At 43.0% G+C, this 18,697-nt stretch overlaps 1 long non-coding RNA gene across 1 annotated transcript; it reads right to left on the bottom strand.

The window, feature by feature from the left end:
• Window positions 1-318: 318 nt before the first annotated feature.
• LOC119132885 lies at window positions 319-18,205 on the bottom strand. Its single transcript, XR_005099971.1, has 3 exons — window positions 17,805-18,205; window positions 3,169-3,184; window positions 319-329 (listed from the first exon to the last, which is right to left on the bottom strand). It is a non-coding gene; the product is annotated as an uncharacterized LOC119132885 (long non-coding RNA).
• Between the last annotated feature and the right edge of the window lie 492 nt (window positions 18,206-18,697).

Below are 18,697 nucleotides of genomic sequence, written 5' to 3'. Positions count from 1 at the left end.
CCCATGAAAGAAGACTGTTGTATCTTCATCTAGGTCAACATCATCATCATCGCCTAGATGAAATACATCAGAACTTTTGGCCCATTGCATAGTTGTTGTCACACTTGCAATATCTACTTTCACCAAATGTTTCCTCACCCAGTTGCCGAAGTCGGGGGGGGAAACAGTGATGAGCGCGTTTTTAAGACGTTGCTGATAAGCACTCTCAGCCGCATCATCGAATGGGGTGCCACTGTGCACCCAGAATTCTTTTTCAAATCTTAATTGAATGGCGGTCTCATCACTTTTTACCTTTCCAGGTTTTGTCTCCTGAATTTGTTCTCTTTTCTCTTGTGAAGCTTTCAACCACATTCTAGCACAATTCAACTCTCTCTCTTTTCTTTTCTTTTTCAGTCCCTTTGTCGTTCTATCTACACTCTCCTCCAAAACATCAACCACCATCTTCCACACTTCAACTTTCAACTTCCCTTCCACTCCATACGTTTTCTTCCACTTTGGCATGTATTGCATACAATTAAGAAATTTACACGCCATGTACTTCTCATCTCCTTCAAGAGCTAGGGATTTACCGGTTTTGTTTCCCATCTTAATTTGGTATTTTAGGTTTATACAATTGTTTTATTTTTATTTTCTTTGAGGATCCTCAATGCAGGTTTAAATTGACCTTCCACCAAATTCTCTTTGCAGTCAATTTATCCTACCAGTCGCACTCTCAACCACACAAACTCCAGCGCTTTTTATTTTTTAGGCCTATCCAGGATGGGTGTAAAACCCTCCAACACAGCTTGGAGGAACGGACAGAAAAAAGAATCTACGCCCTTCTTCAATTAGGAAAAAGAAACTCTGTTCTTTCTTAGCCCGTTCCTTCCACTGGGACTTGAACCCAAGCTGTTCTTTGGCCGGAGAAACGTACAAAGAAATATCTACACCCTTCTTTGATTAACAAAAAAGAAGCTCCGTGTTTCTTAGCACGTTCCTTCCACTGGGACTCTAACCCAAGCCAGATCCCTCAGCTTGGAAGAACAGACAAAGAAGAATCTACGCACTTCTTCGATGAACGAAAAAGAAGCTCTGCTCCTCTTAGTCTGTTTCTTCCCCTGGGACTCGAACCCAGGCTAAGCTATATTCCGTGCACCTCTACCTTTTACGCGTTTCACAACAACACAATCACACAACTTTAGGGCGTTAACTTACTTGTCCCCTGGTTCGTTGCACTGCCGGGTCCCGTCAATCCACCTCTGTCAGACGAAGGCAGACCTAAGACGCTGGCCCAGCGAAGGATTTCCTTCCCAGGTCTTTCTTTACCAGGTCCTCCTAATGGACGCTGGCCCGTCGACGGTGTACAGCGCGTCGTCCTCCGTCAGCCAGATGGCGGGTATGAGTGTCCCGGGTTTCGGCACCAAAATGTTAGGGTAGTGTTCACTCTAACTTATTTTGCAAGAACCACACTGGAGACAAGTTAGTCGTTTCAGACACCTGCAGGCGGAGAGTTCACTCGTCGCTGTGCTTACAGCGATGGTCGAATGAAGTCTGACTCAGGCCTCATCAGGTACATATTTATTGAGAAGAAACACAGTGGGGTTGAAAGTGGGGGTGTGGGAACACAGGATGGGGTGAAGCCGCTCCCCTGCTGATCAAAGCATTGCAGGGGGCCTTTTACGACTTTGTGGAAACAAAGCAACTTTGATTGCTTCCTCTGCAGCTAGTCAATCAGGTGAAAAGATCTTAGCACTTTGGTCTACTACTTTTGGTAAGACAGGACAAGCTAGGTAAATTATTACAGGTTACATTCCAACATAATCATACGATGAAGATATTCTGCAAACCCTAACAACACTCGTTCCTTAGTGCTCGCTGGAAACGGGGCTATAATCCAGATCTCACCATGGTCACAAATAACCGCTGGACTGTGTAAAAAGACTGTGCTGGACCCTATTCCATCAAGCCAACACCGTCCCATTGGGATCCAAATCAACGCGGCTGTAGTCCCAACCATCGTGCCCTTCAAAAGGCGCTTCAACTACAAGAAAGCAGACTGGGAAGGATTCACCAACGAGCTGGAAGAGAAGATCAAGAATATAATACCAGTTAGCACAAACTATGACCATTTTGCTAACCTGGTGCTGAAAACTGCTCGGAAACATATCCCCCATGGCTGTAGAGTTGAATATATACCTGGTCTCTCAAAGGACTGTGCAGGACTCTATGACAATTATATCAGCATGTTTGAATCAGATCCCCTCTCAGAGGAGACAACTGCCAAAGGTGAGAAGGTGATGAAAAGCATTGCCCAAGAGCGAAGCAAGACCTGGAATGCTCTTATTGAGTCCACAGACATGTCAAAAAACAGCAAGAAAGCATGGACACTTATTCAGAAGCTACGGGGTGACCCTAAAGCAGCTCCTCAGTGCCCAAAAGTCACTGCCAACCAAGTTGCCAACCAATTGCTTGAAAATGGAAAGAGTGGAAAGAGCGTGAAAAAGATCAAACTGAACCGCAAGAAATACATCGAGGACCCTGCATTTGCAAGACAGCTCACCATGGAAGAGCTGGAAGGGGGAATCGCTACCCTCAAACCAGGAAAAGCCATTGGACTGGATAACATCGCAACCGAACAGATCAAGCACTTCGGTTACAAGGCCAAGACATGGCTCCTACAGCTCTACAATGAGTGCCTGACAACACACAAGCTCCCCAACATCTGGAAGAAGGCCCACATTATAGCACTGCTGAAACCTGGGAAAGACCCATCTGCTCCCAAGAACTTTAGACGAATCTCACTTCTGAGTCACACCTACAAGCTCTTCGAACGTCTATTCCTCAACAGAATCGGCTCCTTTGTTAACGAACACCTCATCCCTGAACAAGCAGGTTTCCGCCCTGGCAAGTCGACAACTAGCCAAGTACTCAACCTCACCCAGTACATCGAAGATGGTTATGAGGAAGGGATGGTAACTGGTGTGGTGTTTGTCGACCTCTCAGCTGCCTATGATACAGTCAACCACAGACGTCTCCTCAGCAAGATCCTGGAGACCACAAGAGACATCCGTCTGACAGAGCTGATTGAAAGCATGCTTGAAAACAGGCGCTTTTTTGTTGAACTTGGAGGAAAGAAAAGCAGGTGGCGAAGACTCAAGAATGGCCTCCCACAGGGAAGTGTGCTTGCACCACTTCTCTTCAACATCTACACCAACGACCAACCAAAATGTGCAGACACACGTCACTTCATCTATGCAGACGATCTTGGCATAGGTGCAAAAGCCGCTGATTTCAAAATCGTGGAAGACAGACTCTCCAATGCTCTGACAGAGCTAACACCCTACTATGAAGAAAACCACCTACGTGCAAACCCATCTAAGACACAGGTGTGTGCCTTCCACCTGCGAAATCGTGAAGCTAAGCGCCAACTGAAGGTCAGCTGGTCAGGAACCCCCGTTGAACACTGTGAGCACCCAGTCTACCTAGGGGTAACCCTGGATAGATGCCTCTTCTTTAAGACAAAGTAGCTATGAGGAACAACATTGTCCGCAAGCTCACTGGCACAACATGGGGTGCTAATCCACAGACTCTCAAAACAACTGCACTTGCTCTCTGCTACTCAGCTGCGGAGTATGCTTGCCCAGTATGGGAGCGAGCTGCCCATGCCAAGAAGCTGGACCCCGCCCTAAATGCTACCTGCCGTCTTATCACTGGCTGTCTAAAACCAACGCCTACAGAGCGCCTGTACATCCTGGCAGGAATAGCCCCACCAGAGATACGTAGACAAGCAGCAAGCAAGGAAGAGCGGCAACAACAGTCCACTGACCAAAGACATCCTCTCTTCGGCCATGTACCAGCCAAAAGCTGCCTTAAGTCCAGGAAAAGTTTTCTGAAAAGTCAAAGTCAAAGTCCGCTTTATTGTCAACCTCTTCACATGCCAAGACACACAAAGAAATCGAAATTACATTTCCACTATCCCACGGTGACAAGACATAGTACACGACATACATACAAGCCAACAACACAAAATAAAAACAAGAAGGCACAAACAATGAATAATAAGAGCGATGAATAAATAATAAATAAACAAAAAACACAATAAATAAATAAATAAGAGGAGCAAAACGGAGCAAGTGTGCATACAGCAGACAGCAGAATATAGCGCAAAAGTACAGGACGCTACGCAGAAGGGGGGAGAGAGTTCAGGATCCTAACAGCCTGGAGTACGAAGCTGTTGGTGAGTCTGGTGGTGCGGGAGCGCAGGCTCCTGTACCTCTTCCCAGAGGGCAGAAGATTGAACAAAGAGTGAGCGGGGTGACTCACATCACTCACAATTGTGGTCGCCTTGCGGGTGAGATGGGAGGTGTAAATGTCCTTCAAAGAGGGGAGTGAAGCACCAATAATCTTACCAGTGTCCCACCCCTCAGAACACCGAGCATAGGCAGTGAAAGAGTCACTCGGTGGGAAGAAAGACTTGACAATCTTCCACCAGAAACTACAATGGAGCTTAAGGCAAGCGAGGCAATGCCCCCAGGAGCAGACACCAACTATGCAACGTGGAAATGCCTAAATAGACTAAGATCTGGTGTTGGATGTGCAAAAGTCACTCTCGCCAAATGGGGACATCTGGATGATCGGAACGCTGAGTGTGACTGTGGCACTGAACCACAGACCATGCGACACCTCATATGCCCCCTGCTGGAACATCCCTGCACAGCACCGGATTTAGCAGAGTTTAATGAGAAGGGACAGAAATGTGTTCAGCTGTGGCTGAACCACATCTAGCCAAGACTGTAACTAACTGCCTTGTAGCCACGATAAGAAGAAGAAGAACCCGCAAAATATAGCATATCAGGAGTCATCCATGTACAGTGCCTTGCGAAAGTATTCGGCCCCCTTGAACCTTTCAACATTTCGCCACATTTCAGGCTTCAAACATAAAGATATACAATTTTAATTTTTTGTCAAGAATCAACAAGTGGGACACAATCGTGAAGTGGAACGGAATTTATTGGATAATTTAAACTTTTTTAACAAATAAAAAACTGAAAAGTGGGGCGTGCAATATTAGACAAAGGACGATCGATGGATTTAATGAATTGGAGTGACACAGATGGTTTTATTAACGTGTTAGTTATGTAATAGTTTTTTGAATAACTCTGAATTTTACGTCAGGGCCGTTCTCAGCTCTACGTTTGTGTTTATGTCACGTTAGCATACCTATCGTTTAGCCTGTTGTTGCTCGTTCATGACTGTTATTGGTGTTGGATTTTGTCGAATAGATTGCCCCCCAAAATGCGACTTATACTCCGGAGCGACTTACGTATATATGTTTTTTTTCACTTTTTTGGGCATTTTATGGCTGATGCGACTTGTACTCTGGCGCGACTTATAGTCCGAAAATTACGGTATATATTGTATTGAAATGTATCTAATGTTATAGGAACCTGCTGTAAAACAGTTCTTGAACTGAGTCAGGCCAGTCCATGAAACTTTGATGGTACATGTCGACCTTTCCTTTAAATAAACTGAAACTGAACTGAAGCTGACGGTTTGATTTTAATTCAATGACAAGGTAACTGACTTAATAGATTTGACAGTTTTAGTTACTAATTATCAGTAATGTTCTTATAATAGTTTTAGAGTGAATTTCACTGTAGACATCTTACAGGAACTATTAGTAAATATTGACCATGATGATATTCATTCATTTATTTATTCATTCATCTTCTGAACCGCTTATCCTCACGAGGGTCACGATGTGCTATCCCAGCAATCTTGGGCAATAGGCCCTTTTGTGTGGAATTTGCATCCTGTCCTTGTGCCTGTGGGTTTTCTCCAAATACTCGATTTTTTTCTCACATTTCAAAATCACGCATGTTGTAGATGTGAATAGTTTGTCTATTTACGTACGTATGTGTGCCCTGTGATTGGCGGTTGAGCAGGTCAAGGTGTAGCCTGCCTCTAACGCTGCAGCACATATGCATCCCATGTAAGGATAAGCCCAAATCAGCTCATACTACAGAATGAAACAAATAACTTAAGCAAAATATATTTTTAGGGATATCATACATTATTGCTATTATTGATAAGACAGCAGTGGAGGAAATGTACCACTCTTACTCTCCTCGTATGATGCAACTGTACGTGTGTTGTGTGTTAGCGTGCGTGTGTGCACGTACATAGCCTGTTCGAGGCTCTTACTATTACTCTATCATGCCACTGCTCATCATTGACCCCTTCTTGTCCTTCATGCTGGGGGGAGAAACACGACTATAATTGAGGTGGCGGCTTAAAACCGCCAAATCATAAAAAATGATATGGTGAGCTCTAGTGAATTACGAGGAAATATTGCCGTCTTTTACAGTGTGGGCCGTGAATGAAGCCATAAAATTATAAGCAGTTTTTATGATGGCCCATTGAAGTAGGATGCTTGTATATTGATGGTTTACAGGCTGTATTCCTCTTTCCACATGCGGTGGAAGAGCTGACAAAGGGGCCCCTGTGTAACTATTTTTCATGCATTTAATATATTAATTATCCGGTAAATGTTCCCCAGACAGTGCTTGGGATATCAGAGGATGACAGGTTTTCAATGAAGCTCCTGGGTTGGCCCAGCAGGCTGCAGTGTATTATGTGGGAAAGGTCATTTTAGGGTTAATGTAACTTTTTATTTGCTGATTTATCTTATGTTGGCAGGTAGTAAGGGAAGGGGGCACAGCTACCTTCCCCCACCAAAAAAGAAGAATTTTTGAAAATTGACTAGTGTGTTGAGAGCAAAGCTGATTATACCACACTTTTATTTGTGTTTGCGAGTCTAATTGTGACTACTTCCTCTGCTCCTCTCCCTCGCCATACGCATGTGCGCATGCACGGACACACGCGCGCACGCAAGCACGCGCACGCACGCGCGCGCACACACACACACACACACACACACGCACACACACACGCACGCACACAAAACCCAGGGTTTACAACCCAAGGGAAACTGATAGGTGAGCCTGAAATGAAAAAGTCTTTCTTCAGTGTAGCTCCCTGATTGTCTGCAATCACCCATATCACACCTTCCATCCTTCAAATTGATTGCTCATCATTTTCGTGCTAGAGAAAGATGCAATTCCTGGATGGGGGTGAACATACATTTGTACTCTGGCAGTGTTAATTAAGATGCTGGTTGTAATAATGACTGTATTTTGACCAGATGTAATACGTAGCTAAAAAAAAAAAAACAGTTGTCAGCATGTCAGTACATCAGTCATTATACCATCATTATTTCAGAACGGCTCATATGAGCCCAGTCCATCGTCGAGAATTTACTTACTACATCACACGCAGGTATAGCACAAGAGGACACAGCCAAATAAAATAAATTTAAAAGAAACAGGCACTTGGCCTCACACACATGCACACTGCTGAAATAGCTGGTTCTTCTTTTAGCCAGATTTTAGAATCACCTCCTGAACGCCTTCTCGCAGGCCTTGTGACTAGTGAGTTTCTCTTCCCTCTAATTGGTTTAGCTAAATCTTACTTCTGATTGGTTGAGCTCTATGTGGACTGCGGCTTGATTAATGATGGCGGACTATATTACAATTTCACTTTCAGAATCACATGACCTCAAATGACCTGTCCATTACTTTTACTCAGAGTCAAGAAAAAGGTTACGAATACAAATGCCGTATTTTCCGGACTGTAAGTCGCTCCGGAGTATAAGTCGCACCAGCCATAAAATGCATAATAAAAAAAGACACATATAAGTCGCACCGGAGTATAAGTCGAATTTTTGGGGAAAATGTATTTGATAAAATCCAACACCAAGAACAGACATCATCTTGAAAGGATATTTAAAATAAAAATAGAATAGGCAACAACAGGCTGAAGGTACGGTATGCTAGCGTTACATAAACACATAAACAAGGAACTGAGATCGTGCCTGACGTAATATATTAAGAGTTATTCAAATAGCTATACTATAGCATAAACAACATGCTAACAAGTTTATCGGACCATCCGCGTCGCTCCAAATCATTAAATCCAACAAAATCTTCATCCTCTGTGTCACTTATAAACAACTCCGGTAACCCTGGAAGTAGAAGATGCAACGCTTCCTCTTCTACGTGGCTTAGTCAGACTCATTGTCAGTTGCAGATCTAATTATTCCACAGGCCTATTGCGCCCTCATGTGGATTAATGTGAAAATATTATCTGAAATGATGTAATGTGTCAATAATTTCACACATAAATCGCTTCTGATAAATCGCACCCCCGGCCAAACTATGAATAAAACTATGATTTATAGTCTGGAAATTACAGTAATCCGATTATACATCATAAGAATTTGGTGGCATGTAAAGGACTATCAACTTGTGATGGTGTCAGGGCTGTGCCTAGACTTTTGGGGGCCCTAGGTAAACAAATTTATGGGTGCCCCTGCTGGCACCAGAAGCGCTCTTGGCATAGTTTATTTAGGGGTCAACAGAGAGCTGACAAAATTAGAGTAGAATAGACTATATGGCAGGCATATATCGTGTAGTTAATTAAAAAAAAGAAATACAAAAAAAATCTGAAAAACGAAGGAATTAATTATAAATGTCAATTTACTAATAGTTATTAAACAAACAGTCACACAGTCAATGTGCTGGTGTTTCACCATTCAAACAAATATCAAACAAATATCAGTGACATCCCAAACATAAAAAAATATTGACTCTAGTGCAGGAGAGCTTTCACAAAAAAGCACTGGTTCTACAAATGCTGCTTACGGGCTTTAGCAAGTGCAAATGCTGTCACAATGTCCTCCAGATTCAAAGACCTCCATATGTTCTGCTCTATTGAAATAAGAGCCAGTCCTGAAATTCTCTCCTGTGACATGGTTGTCCTGAGATAGGTTTTGATTAGTTTTAAAGCAGAGAAGCTTCTCTCTCCAGAGGCAACAGTGACTGGAAGGCTTAATAGCAGACGAAGGGCAATGCTGAGGTTTCCATAGAGATCAAGATGCTGTTCCTTGTAAATGTGATCAAGCATCTCTCTTGGGGAGGAAGATACCTCATCAGGAAAGGCATGGTTTCACCCCTGACCTCCAGACCTAAAACCTCTGAATCTATGTCATGTAGTATTTTCTCCTGTTTCTTACAGTTCTCTGCAAGTGTGACACTATGAAAAGATTTTGACGTATTTTCTTTTGAGAACAGAAAACCATGAAGGACATAAACATCTTCGAGTTTTAAAAATTTGCAATTTGCAAAGGGCGGGTTGCTGCGGTCATTGCGTTTGCATCTTTCCCACGTTGAGACATTGCTATGGAGTAAAGTTTGTCGGCCTTCGGGGGCCCCCTAGTGGCCTGGTCAGTGGGGGCCCCAGGCAGTTGCCTGGTCTGCCTAATGGTAAAGCACGGCTCTGGATGGTGTACACTTGCCTGAATTGTGTGTGGGCAGCATGGGATTGAATGTCCAATGTCGGCTGGGATAGGCTCCAGCAACCCCCGCAACCCTGATCAGGATAAGCTGTGTTTAAAATGAATAGATGGATAAAAGAGTACCTGAAGGAACCATATACACTTTCGCAGGTTAATCCAATGTGGGGAAACCATCTATTCATATTCTGTGGAGAGCAGATAGATTCAATTTATGGCATTCTTGGGAGCTCAGAATGAGTGGGGAATTGTATACAGTAATCCATCTTTTACCGTGGATAATTGGTTCCAAGACCACCCGCGATGCAGACTAAAACAATCAGTAAACACACAAATGCACATACCCAGCTAGTAGTGCCTGGAATTGCAACTCACATCTCATCTCGTCATTCGCACTGACATCGTCCATCGAGTGCTAGATCAGACTCTAAGAGTGGTGTGATTTCATCAGAGCAACAGCCTGGGAGAAGAAGCTGTCTGTGTCTGCTGGTTTTGGCGTACAGAGCTCTATAACGCCGTCCAGAGGGGAGTAGTTCAAACAGACTGCAACCTGGGTGAGAGGGGTCTGTAGAGATGTTACTTGGACGTTTCCTGGTCCTGGACAGGTACAAGTCTTGGATAGATGGGAGGTTGATCCCAATTATCTTTTCTGCAGTCCTGATTGTCCGTTGCAGTCTGCGCTTGTCTTGTTTGGAGGCCAATCCAAACCAGACAGTGATGGAGGTGCAGAGGACAGACTGGATGATGGCAGTGTAGAAGGTCTTCAGCAGCTCCCGCGGCAGGTTGAACTTCTTGAGCTGTCTCAGGAAGTAGAGCCTCTGCTGGGCCTTCTTCCAGACAGAGTCTATGTGGGCGGTCCATTTCAGGTCCCGAGAGATTGTGGTTCCCAGGAACTTGAAGGTGTCTGTGGAGAGAATAGTACCGTAATTTTCGGACTATAAGTCGCACCGGAGTATAAGTCGCACCAGCCATAAAATGCCCAAAAAAGTAAAAGAAAACATATATAAGTCGCTCCGGAGTATAAGTCGCATTTTGGGGGGCAATTTATTCGACAAAATCCAACACCAAGAACAGTCATGAACGAGCAACAACAGGCTAAACGATAGGTATGCTAACGTGACATAAACACAAACTAAGAGCTGAGAACGGCCCTGACGTAAAATTCAGAGTTATTAAAAAAACTATTACATAAATAACACGTTAATAAAACCATCTGTGTCACTCCAATTCATTAAATCCATCAATCGTCCTTTGTCAACAATGCGTGCGCGCCGCTGACGGCTCTTGCACTTCAAAATATTCCACAGGCCCATATAACGATAAATTATACAATAATGTTATCAAAACATCTGTGCACTCTAAATCATTAAATCCATCGATCAAATTCCTCGTCCTTTGTCAACAACGCCGCGCGTGCGTGCGCCCTGACGTCAGCCTCGTCGTTATTCCACAGATCTACTATGTAACTATATTGTAGCGTTAACAAAGTTCAAGGAAAGACGCGGGTTTGGTAAACGGCTCTTTATTTAACAAAACAAACTTCCAGGCGTGTGGCGGCGTTGACTTCCAGCCACGGAAATGGAAGAGAGCTCCATAGAATAGGACCGGGCGTGCGTAAAAGCCATGACCGAGCCCCATCCACCGTCCCCGGACAGCCACCCGGCCGAGCGCCGGCCCTCGACTTCCATCCACGGAGGTGAAAGACAGCTCGGTAGAGTAGGACCGGGCGTGCGTAAAAGCATTGTCCGAGCCCCATCCACCGTCCCTGGACAGCCACCCGGCCGAGCGCCGGCCCCCGACTTCAATCCACGGAAGTGAAAGAGCTCCGTCGAGTCAATCTTTGTCCTTTATGTAAACAACGCCGCGTCGCGCTGCTGACGTCGCGCTGCTGACCGCGACGTCGCGCTGCTGACGTCACTTGAAATTCAAATTACAGTAATCCCTTGCTACATTGCGGTTCGTTTATCGCGGTTTCATTTTTTATTTTTTATTTTTTTTGAAAGTTTTTGAAAAAAAACACATATAAGTCGCTCCTGAGTATAAGTCGCCCCCCCACCCAAACTATGAAAAAAACCGCGACTTATAGTCCGAAAATTACGGTAGTTAAATGTTCGGGTAAAGAAATGAGTTTTAAGTTTTGTTTTGAAAATATCTAGCGAGCTGGCCTCCCTGATATCTATGGGCAGTGTGTTCCATAGTTTGGGGGCGTAATTAACAAAGGCTGCATCACCGATCTTCTTTCTGCTCTTGCTGGGAGCCTCCAATAAACCAGCAGCAGATGATCGCAGAGTTCTTGGAGGTATGTAGCTAACAAGAGAGTTAGCAATGTGCTTGGTCCCTGCCCGTTGAGGGCTTTGTATATAAGGAGAAGGACTTTAAAATCAATTCTAAATGTTACAGGAAGCCAGTGCAGAGCAGCTAGAACTGGTCTCATGTGCTCTCTCTTCTTGGTCCTGGTTAATAGGCGAGCTGCAGCGTTTTGGATGAGCTGAAGTCTATCAGTGTTTTTTTTCAGGAGACCAGTAAAGAGTGCATTACAGTAGTCAAGCCGGCTTGAAATAAAGGCATGAATCAGTTTCTCAGCATCATTTTGATTTATGAACGCTTACTTTTCCTATATTTCTAAGGTGGAAAAATGATGTTTTGGTCACCTTGTTAATGTGGGACCTGAAGCTTAGATCTGAATCTAAGATAACACCAAGACTTGTAACCTCGGATTTAATCCAGGGAGTTAATTTCCCCAAATTATTAAACAGCATTTCTCTTTTTGTTTTAGGGCCGATTAGCAAGATTTCAGTTTTATCCTCGTTTAACTTTAAGAAATTGTTGCTCATCCATTTATTTATAGCCAGAAGACAGTTGGTGATGGAGCTTATAGGTGTAGCATCATTGGGTTCTGCAGATATGTACAATTGTGTGTCATCCGCATAACTATGGAAATATACATTGTGCTTTCTGATGATGTCACCAAGTGGTAGCATGTAAAGTGAGAAAAATAGTGGACCAAGGCAGCTGCCTTGTGCAACCCCATAGCGGCTGTCATGTGTGTTGGACACATGTTCTCCTAAACTGACATAGAACTTTCTCCCTTTGATATATGTTCTGAACCAGTTTAACACACAGTCCGAAAGACCGACTAACCTTTGTTAGGCTACGGATTTTAGTTATTGATCTGACTCCAAATTATGATCAACACTTAACACATGAATCGTTACGTCCTAATCCACACACTGGTACACCTAACAATTTTGCGAGTTCGTTCTGTCAAAGAGAAGACCAATAAATCAATTAGGCCGAATTTACCAATTGTTTAATCCTGACAAAGCAAACTAATACAGGCGCCTGGGTCCCCCGGGTCCCTCACACTAAGATTCGTGTGTTCTTGTGACCATCAAGAGACAACACATTCTTCCGGGTTGCCCAGTTTTAAAGAAACACAATATGAATATTCAAGCATGCAAAATATTGTGTGGTGATTGGTCGATGGTCGATGGTCGTCTCCTCCTCGTTTGGGTTTTTCCCCTGCTCAGCACAGGTGTCTGGACCACAAAGACGAGTTGTTCCTCACCGGCCTTGAGATATCCTCCCTGTCTGGACATCCTGTTCCACAATACTTTGTAGAGAACAAATTCATTGTAGCCTGCACATTCCTTTCCACTTATTAATCACCACACGAGCACACTAGAAATTATATTGATATGATTATATATGTCTAATGCAGCCTTAATCAAATATGTTTGCAAACTGCCGAAAGTACATTTCCCTTTATTCCCTCTCATGACCTCATTTATGAGGTCATCACCAGTTTCTCTAGCAAGCAGCGACCAGCACACTGTCGGTCCTTTCTTCCCCCCCGCGGCTCATGTTGAGTCACCAGGGTATATTGGCCCTTCGGTGACAACGGGCCAACGGTTTTCTCGATCAACCGAACAGTGAGTGATCTAACACATGGAATACAGCAACAACCGCATAAAATCATTATTGCAGTAAAAATAGCCACAGCAACAAGCACAAACATGATGAGGCCTTTCCAGCTTCCGAACGTTTTCATCCAATCAGACCAAATATCGGTGCGTACACCTGAATGATCTTTCATCTTTTTATTCAGTGTCCTTAGTCCTTCCAACGCCCGGGTCAGTCGCCCCACTGGTGCCATGTTGTTGGGGATGAAAGTACAACATGCATCACCAAACATTCCGCACACACCATGTTCCTTAGCCAATAGCATGTCCAACGCAATTCTATTTTGGAACGACATCAATGACATCGTAGCCAATTGTTCATGGACCGGTGCAAATGATTCAGCTGTATAATTACCCAATCGTTGGACATTGTAATGAACGTAATTAATACGGTCAACATTTCTATTGGGGGTGATCCATAGGAAAATGCTTTCGAATCCCGAAAACACTTGATTAATGAGTTTATACTTATCTGGCCTGGCACACCCCGGGGCACTCCTATAGCGTCAATATGTGTTGGATCGTTGTCGCTCAACAATGGGGGCAAAACGTCTCTTTTGGCTCGCTTCAGGAGCCCTGCCAGTGGGGACTCCATGTTTCAATTGAGATTCTGTGTTTCAATGGGGACAACCACTACAGGCATTATCAAAGACACGAGGGCGCAGATACCTGATGCATCCTTTGGCAAGCGATCATATAATTTGTTGTCACCACAACCAGATGTCACTGGTCTTCCTCTGCTCCTTCCATCACTGCTAGTTGAATTCTGGCATGTCCTGTTAAAGCTTCAAAACAAGTGAATTTGGAAAAAAACTATATATCACAATTACAAATTGAAAATTGAAACCTACTCACCCATTTCTATTTTACACCTACTCACCCATTTCTATTTTACACCTCCCCCTTTTGACACATTCATCCAATGTGTCATTACGTATCAAAAGGAACCTGCAAAGCATCCCCTCTCATCACCACACCCATTGTAGTCAGGCCCGCGGAACCTCTAGCTCCCATCTGGGCCCCGGGACCGTCATTCCAAGTCCTTAAAACTTGACTGTCCACCACACACTCGGCAATACAAACAAAAATCATCGCACTCCTGTCAGTGAGCTTATAGCCCTGCTGGCAGCGGACATTTGTACACACAAAAACAGACATCAAATATCAAAATAAAAACAGTGATAAAATGAATCCTGGCGCCTGCGGATCATGTCCTGAAAACCATGTCATCAACAAGTTCATCATAAAAACCAAAAGGGCAAGGGTTAACATATTCTTGTAAATTCAACACAAATTTTCCACGAACGCAATCGACAACCTGCAAGAACGAAAACAAGTTACGCAAGCAGTGCGCAATCCGCTCCTTGGCTGGTGGCTGTTGCTGCAAAAAAATAAAAATCAAGTCACACAGAAAAACAAAGCAGAGCGTGCTCTTGTCGCAAGCAAGCTCAAACGTCAAACATTTGGTCACTGTCCACCTAGTCCGTCACCCCGTCGGGTGAGCTCAAAGTCGTCACACGTCAAATCGTCCAGAGTCTTGATGTTCGATACTAGTTCTGTCTTGTCTGACCATATTACTGAAATGGGCCTTCTCCATCGCACTGTTTTGTTGTCGATGGTGCCCTTGAGTAATCCTAAACCCATATTTAATCCAAAATTAGTCCTGATCAATCGTGCTTTTTCAAATCTGTAGTATCTTTATATTTTTCAGGTGAGAGGAATGTTATCCTCTGCTGTGATCACATCACCCCAACTTTGAATCATGTTAACCATTCACAATACACAAACACCACACCACAATCACAGACTTGACATTCATACACCATTACAAACAAACTGTCATTCCACAACACACACATAAAAACATACAATATTAAATTGTAAAAAGAATCCTCCCTACACAAAATTTTCTCCTCAATTAAAATTTCCCTTTTTTATTTTAAATCCAAAGTTAATATCTAATTGTCTGGTCTCCTGTCCTCTCACTGTTTGCCCATATGCATAATGCTGGAACATGATTTAACTCCTCATTTAGTTTGCTCACATCTCACACTTAGACTATTTGACACTTTGTGTTGAGTTGTAACTTCAATATTTCCACCTTCCCATATTTCTTCCACTAAACAGTTCCATTTTGCTTTCAGTTTAAATTCATCCCTCCAAATAACTATCTCTGGCAAAGAACCAACAATTTATAGAGCACTCCCTTTTACTGTTACCTTGTTCCTTCATTCATCTCCTCACAAGCATAACTGACCCTCCTAAAAAATGATGATACAAAAAATAATGTTTAAAAACAATATACACAGCTTCCTCCTGCCACTTACGCTATCACCTTGAAGATTATCGTTCTCATTTTTGTTGATGCCAATTCTTAAAATTAAAAAAAAATGCTTAATCTTGATAATGGAGTCACGCTACGTCACAAATTTTGAAAACCTTCTTCCACGTTCCCCCTTTGTACCTATCAAAACCAATTAAAAATATTTTTGCTGTCATGATCATCATTGTGGCCCTCAAACTTATTGTTCCTGTACTTTAAATTGCCAATTTTTGTACATTTGAAGCCCTTTGAAACTTGCTTGTGGGCTATATAAATAAACTTGACTTGCCTTGACTTTATTATTATTCAACTTCTTCTGCATTCTTCTGCCTCTTTTTATTTATTTATTCTTTTTTTTTTTAGCTTAACTACTTCTACGAATTCATCTGATTCACTTCATTCCACTTTTAACACATTCCAAATATTCATGCCAAATATTCTAAATATTTACGGTTTTCGAGAAATTTACAAATTTTAAGCCAATATTTCACCATTCATTCTTCATGGCACATTCAATATTTCTCATTTTCTTCCACATAATTCCTCCAATTCACCTTCTTTCACTTTCTAGATTAAAATTTCACATTTTCACTTTCAACATTGCGGTAAGATTTTGCAATATTTCCTTTTTTCCTTCTAATTTCTAATTATTATTGTTAATCCTCCGTGACCCTCGTAAGGACAAGCCGCACCAGTAATGGATGGATGGATGGATGGATTGTTAATCCTAACCCCAAATGCCTATGATAAATTGCCATTTAAATCAATTGTCGCAAGGGTCATGTCACTGTATTTGTTATTTAAAACCCTACTGTATCCTTTTTTAATTAAGTAATGCCCTGTATTACTATTTTGCTGACTATCCAAAATTCCAACTTTCTTATGGCCCCTCGCCCTTTCAAACTCAAATATGCATCCTATAAATCAGTCGCAATTGATGTGTAATTAAATTCTGTCGTTTTGATAAATTTAATTTCTGTCGATCAATTTCCACTTTGCAAAGTTTCTGATCACGCTGTTGTATGATTTGTTATTATTAGTGCATCTTCACTGTCCATATCTATGTATTTTGTTTTTTATCCCCATTTCAGTGTCAATAAGCAGCCTTATTATTCCCTCTTTTATCAAAACTCCTCAGATATGACCGCCCCAGCACCCAAACACACTTATGGAAGTGTCCCACACTCCACCAACTTTGTAATGCTTCAGCAGTCTTTAACAATGTGTCCAGTTTGACTTCATGTGACTCATGCAAGTCTTTAGCAGCCTCTCCTCTTAGATTCTCATGATGGTGATTCAGGGCTGGATCGTCCGCCACTCTCAAATGCGTCCATCTTGTCTTTGTTCTTTCAGTCCATTTTCTTTTTGATCTGCAACTGTGTGTATTCCACCAACTGTATGGTTCTTGTCCTGTGAAGAGCTGTGCTTGCCCCCTTCAAGCATGATAGTAGTTCCTGTTGTTCTCCCAAAGGTCAAAGGTGTCTCATGACCAGGGACAGTCCTCTGTTGATTTTGAGACAGCCAGTGGAGTAAGAGGACTCAGTTCAGGAATCGTGCCACGCGCTAGGGAAGAACACACTGGGACACAAATTTAACAAAACTATCTTCGTGTTATCAGTCTTCCTGTGTAGTATTTGTTCCTTACACCCCAAATCTTCCTATTAACATTTTGTATCCTATCAGTTGTGCACACTCATCATCTTACTATCAAGCCGCCCTTATCAAATGCTTTTTTTTTTTTTTCTTCTGAGCAATCCATCCACCCTACGCATTAACACGGCTAAAATCCTCGTTCCAGTGTTTATCAGCAAATAAAGTTCCGAAATCCTTTGTAATCAACTGTAATGTAATTTAACAATCTACCAACATGGTTGTATATGCGGTGAATGTTATTGTTCAATCTATAGGTCATACAGCGCCTGTGTTCCAACTATGACACTCCTCCTTGATTTACCATCTCATAAGTTATTGTTGTCAGCAGCGCTAAATGATAGTGCTTGAAAGTGAATGTCTTATCGCCCAATTTAAAACACATGCCACATTTGAACTAGTATTTATTCATTTATTTATTTGCCATCCTCATGTTAGCTGGCATATGTCAAAATTAAAATGTAATTTTGCTTTCAACGTATCAATGTTGACGTCACAATCTGGCCAAGCCCGCACGTCCTGCTGGCCCCCACCCTCGCCGGTATAGCGCCATTCCACGCCTTGGAGCCCACCGGGCCCCCTCCTTCCTTGAACATTCTCTGATCCATGCCGTCTTCCTCCTCACACGCCCGCACCCACACAGGGTGTGCACATAAACGCACACACACCGAGCGCGCACACAACCGCACGTACACACACACGCATCCGCACGCACGCAGCCCAATACACAAAGTGCGCGCACAGAGCTCAGACGAACGACGACAGACTGACACAAACTTTTACAGAGATTACGCACATACACAGAACACACAAACAAAGGGATTCGAATCCATCTCTCATGTAACTCACGATTTGCGCTTCCACATCAGCATACATTCCTCTCATTACACACACACTCCCCCAATTTGGTTGCACATTTTGGATATTTTAGCGGTCTGATCTCTCACAGGAGGAACTGTTATCACCGGATACTTTTTGAGGAGGCCTCACTTCTCCTCGGGGATCTCAAAAAAACACCCCAGCTATTTGAATACGATCGTCACCGCACCCTTGTCCGCCACGACGAAGCACTAGGTCCCTGACCTATTCTTAGTACGCGTAAGTCCCTGACTTTACCGTACACGTTACACACGTAAGTTCCAAACTTATTCACCGTATATGTAACTTAACTTCTTGCACACCTTATTTGATCTGAACGACAGTCTCCTCTTAAATTTCCTCTTTCAATTTGCAGAATTTCGACATATAGTAACAGGTATTCTGCTTCCCTTATCATTGATGAGCTCAGGGTTTAGGAGACGTCGTACCAGCTCAACGTTGTGCGCTTATTCCTTATTTCCAAACGGTACGCCGACCAGGAGACAGCTGTCC

This window comes from Syngnathus acus, chromosome 13, assembly GCF_901709675.1.
Source record: "Syngnathus acus chromosome 13, fSynAcu1.2, whole genome shotgun sequence".
Classification (NCBI taxonomy): domain Eukaryota; kingdom Metazoa; phylum Chordata; class Actinopteri; order Syngnathiformes; family Syngnathidae; genus Syngnathus; species Syngnathus acus.
This window is presented reverse-complemented; position numbering and strand designations above follow the sequence as displayed.